Source organism: Eumetopias jubatus, unplaced genomic scaffold (genome assembly GCF_037043125.1).
Source record: "Eumetopias jubatus isolate StellerSeaLion01/CBP00866 unplaced genomic scaffold, mEumJub1_p1.0 scaffold_5, whole genome shotgun sequence".
Lineage (NCBI taxonomy): Eukaryota > Metazoa > Chordata > Mammalia > Carnivora > Otariidae > Eumetopias > Eumetopias jubatus.
The window spans coordinates 5,096,573-5,101,512 of NW_028274811.1; positions in this window are offsets into that span (position 1 = coordinate 5,096,573).

Below are 4,940 nucleotides of genomic sequence, written 5' to 3' on the forward strand. Positions count from 1 at the left end.
CGAGAGGGAAGAGGGTCAGAGGGAGAAGCAGACTCCCCGCTGAGCAGGGAGCCCGATGTGGGACTCGATCCCGGGACTCCAGGATCATGACCTGAGCCAAAGGCAGTCGCTTAACCAACTGAGCCACCCAGGTGCCCTCACATGGATACTTTAAAATGTCCAAGAACCCATTTATTTATTTACTGGTGTTAATTAGCAACCACAAATATCTTTAGAAGTGTTATGATTCTTGATGCAGAAAGCCAAGGTTTGAGAATAGATCTTGAAGAAGACTGATGACTAATTAAAGAATGTGAGGAAACTTCTCAATCTGTTTTTCTTCTAGAATGTAGCATACAGGGATGCCTGGGTGGCTCAGTCGGTTAAGCGTCTGCTTTCAGCCCAGGTCATGATCCCTGGGTCCTGGGATCAAGTCTTGCATCGGGCTCCTTGCTCAGTGGGGAGCCTGCTTCTTCCTCTGCCTGCCACTCTCCCTGCTTGTGATCCCTCTGCCTCACAAATAAAAAATCTTAAAAAAAAAAAAAAAAAGAATCTAGCATACATTCTGTAGTAACCTGATCTGACTGCCAAGAAGGCAAAGTGAGCACATTCCCCTGAAATCAAGCTGCTGCAATGTCATCTGCATTCATCTAAAGTATGGAACAAATGCATCATCTTAGCCCGAAATGAAAACTTGGAAGTAGTCATTTTTCTTTATATTGTTTGGAATTAAAAACATATTAAATTGGTCCATTATGAAAATTCTGTTTTCTATGTTGTGTGTTTCAGACAATGTCTGTATCTTAAGGCTATGAAACAATTTTTGTAATTGTAATAAAAAAACAAATTATTGACTTTAACCTAAGATGGGTGCTTGAATGACTAAATATTCAACCAAAACAAAATAAATCCTTCTCTAAATTGTACCCTGCACAAGCCACTCATTTCTACAGGTTAATGCACTTTACGTACTAATGTCCCATTTCTCTCTTTCTCTACTTCTGCTGCGTGTGTCTGTGTTTGCAGTAGCAGGAGAGGATCTGTAATGCCGCTCCGCAAGCACACGGTTCTACGCAGCACGGAGCTGGCCATCAACGTTCCCGCAAAGGAAGAGTAGTACGTACTCCATGTTCAGTGAGCATCACTACCCACGGGAGAGTCCACAGGAATCCTGCTCTGTGTCTGGAAGACATCAATCTGAGTTCTAGGCCTAGCTTCCCGAGTCTGCTCATTAACTTGGAAGTCACTTAATTTGGAATATTAAAACAAAACAAAACAAAAAAACTACCCTGAATGTCAGCCCAGCAACTCATACTTAAAACAAGTCACTATTTATTGAGGGTGTACTGTGTGTAAAATGTAGGGACAGAGACAGAAAATAAATGTATCCATGACGAATTCCCTCTTTTGATTATAATCTCTTTCAGGACAGTATTTATTTCAAATCCCAAGCAATAACAGATGCAAAGAGCAATTCCAGTTAAGTCAGCTCTACTTGTTTAGAAAGCAGCAGACAGAGAACGGGAAGGAACATGGCTTCACTTGTCTCTTTGCCCAGGGTCCTACACACAGCTGTGTGGCAGACGTGGAGTGTGGGGAGCCAGAGTTGGGATGAAGAGTCAGGCCTCAGCACCTGTGTCCACCCAGGGCTTTCTGTGGACAGCTGGAGGTTCCCCAGCAGGAGCACCTGTTACACTGGCACAGCAGTCTGTGACCACAGACTTGCAAACAATACAAACCCTGCTCACCAGACAGACATTATATTCAATGCCCAAAGAGACTCTGAGCAACTTTGATCTCACTTCCTCTTAAATCAACTGAAGACAAATACTATTCTGTACTCACCTAAAGGCTCTTTCAGGGTGAGGCTTTAAGTATTTAATACGCCTCTCAGTGGCTCTCTCAACAAGTGACTCCTCTGTTCATTCAATCAGCATTTACTGAACACCTCAAGTGTCTGTCTTAACAACCTATAGGCTTTGGCTGAGGTCTACAAAATGAATAAACAATGGTTTTAATCTTCATTGAAACGAAACAAAAATAAAACAACTGGAGAATAATTACTTCCCTGTGTCCCTGTCCTTTCTAAACACAGTGCATGTGGCCTGTGCCCGAGCAGAGTCGTCCAGCCCCACGAGAGGGCACAGGCCCAGGTTGGGGGATGGCACTGAGACCACCGAGGAAGGAGACAGGCAAGGGTGGTCGGGCCCAGAGGCTGGAGCTCAACAGCTGAACAAAGAGGTACAACTGGAAAGTGTGGGATCAATCAAATAAGTAAATACATCAAGGGCAACAGTACCCATGTTTCTCACTAGAGAGAGAAAACTAGAAGAAACCGGAGCAGCAAGTGTGCCTGAACTCCCAGTGTTCAATATACATAAATAATATTAGGCTTAACAGCGTGTGTCTGTGCACGCACGGGTCCATCCATCCGTCTTCCTGTCACACTTCCGTCTCCTTACGCCGTTCCACGCCTGGGCCTGGGTACAGCACATCTCAACAGCTTCGAGCACACCCAGGTCCCTCCTGACTTCCAAGTGACATTCTCTGCTGGAAGGAACCCATGGCTGATCCCAGGGCAGGGGCAAAGAAAGTACAAGATGAATCTGGAACATCTTTTGTGGCAGAAAGAAAAAACAGTATTTTTATTTTTTTAAAATTTAAGTTTAATTTAGTTATAATATTCTGTATTATTAGTTTTAGGGGTAGACTGATCAGTTGCGTATAACACACAGTGCTTGTTACATCCCGTGCCCTCCTGAATGCCCATCACCCAGTGACCCCATCCCCCACCCACCTCCCCTCCAGCAACCCTCAGTCTGTTTCCTATAGTTAAGAGTCTCTTAGGGGCACCTGGGTGGCTCAGTTGGTTAAGCAGCTGCCTTCGGCTCAGGTTAAGATCCCAGCGTCCTAGGATCGAGCCCCACATCGGGCTCCTTGCTTAGCAGTGAGCCTGCTTCTCCCCTGCCGCTCCCCCTGCTTGTGCTCTCTCTCTGTGTCAAATAAATAAAATCTTTTTTTTTTTTTAAAGAGTCTCTTATGATTTGTCTCTCTCTGATTTCGTTGTTTTATTTTTCCTTCCCTTCCCCTATGATTCTGTTTTGTTTCTAAATTCCACATAAGAGTGAGATCTTATGATAATTGTCTTTCTCTACTGTATTTTGTTTAGCATAATACCCTCTAGTTCCATCCACATCATTGCAAATGGGCAAACGGCAAGATTTCATTTTTTTGGTGGCTGCATAAGATTCCATTGTATATATGAACCACATCTTCTTTATCCATTCATCTGTCACTGGACATCTGGGCTCTTTCCACAGTTTGGCTATTGTGGCCATTGCTGCTATAAACATCGGGGTGCACGTACCCCTTCGGATCCCTACATTTGTATCTTTGGGGTAAATACCCAGTAGTGCCATTGCTGGGTCATAGGATAGCTCTATTTTCAACTGTTTGAGGAACCTCCATACTGTTTTCCAGAGTGGCTGCACCAGCTTGCATTCCCACCAACAGTGTAGGAGGGTTCCCCTTTCTCTGCATCCCCGCCAACATCTGTCGTTTCCTGACTTAATTTTAGCCATTCTGACTGGTGTGAGGTGATACCTCCCTGAGGTTTTGATTTGGATTTCCCTGATGCCGAGCAATGTGGAGCACTTTTTCATGTGTCTGTTGGCCATTTGGATGTCTTCTTTGCAGAAATGTCTGTTCATGTCTTCTGCCCATTTCTTGATTGGATTATTTGTTCTTTGGGTGTTGAGTTTCATAAGTTCTTTATAGATTTTGGATACTAGCCCTTTATCTGATAGGTCATTTGCAAATATCTTCTCCCATTCTGCCGGTTGTCTTTTGGTTTTGTTGACTGTTTCCTTTGCTATGCAAAAGCTTTTTAGCTTGATGAAGTACCAATAATTCATTTTTTTTTACTTTGTTTCTCTTGCCTTTGGAGACGTGTCTAGCAAGAAATTGCTGTGGCCAACGTCGAGGTTGTTATTGGCTGTGTTCTCCTCTAGGATTTTGATGGATTCCTGTCTCACATTTAGGTCTTTCATCCATTTTGAGTTTATCTTTGTGTGTGGTGTAAGAAAAAGGTCCAGTTTCATTCTTTTGCATGGGGCTGTCCAATTCTCCCAGCACCATTTACAATACTTCTAAATGATGGCTTTATAATAATGGGACACAGACACTGGGCTGAATGCACTCCCATAGGCCAAAGGGACAATATAACCATCAATCAAAGACAGTAAGACAGATGATAACGCCAGGGGCAAACAGAAGACCACCAGTCACAGATAAGACAGTGTAGGAGATGCTAAGAGTAGTATCTGAAGTATAGCAAGTGCTCCATAAATGCGCCCTCCATCTTGCAGCGCCCCCACCCCCTCCGCATACCGCCAGAGCACTTCAACCACCCAGGACAGCATCTCAGTCTCCAGTGAGCCCACGTCCCCTACAAAGACACCACATAACTTTCAGGCAAATCATCTTGAGATCCTTCTTCGCTCCTCATTAAACTGCCCAACATCAATTATGTCTGAGGAGCTTGGACTGCAGCAAGAGAAAAAGACACAGCTTCTGCCTCCAGGAAGTTTAAAATGTGTGGAAGAGGCAGACACATAAACAAACAGTGGCCCCAGGTTTACTCCTTTGTTCAAACAGTTTCCTTAAGCATGTACATTGGGCAGGGCACCTGAAATACAGACATGAACAATCTCTGCGGTAAAGAAGCTTACTTGTTAGTAGAGGAGGCAGACAGACTAGTCATACAATGATCTCGTTACGTCTCTCCTCGGAGCTCAGGGTTAGTGCAGGGAGCTCTGATTCTGCCCAACGCTAAGCAAGTGCGGGCCACTGAAGCTTGGTGAGCACAGAATCAGAGGTGAGCCTCTGGGCTAAGCACCAAGCAGGTGGAGGGCGGGGGGCTGTGTAGCCTACAAGAACACCTGCAAAAGGTCAGGGCCTCC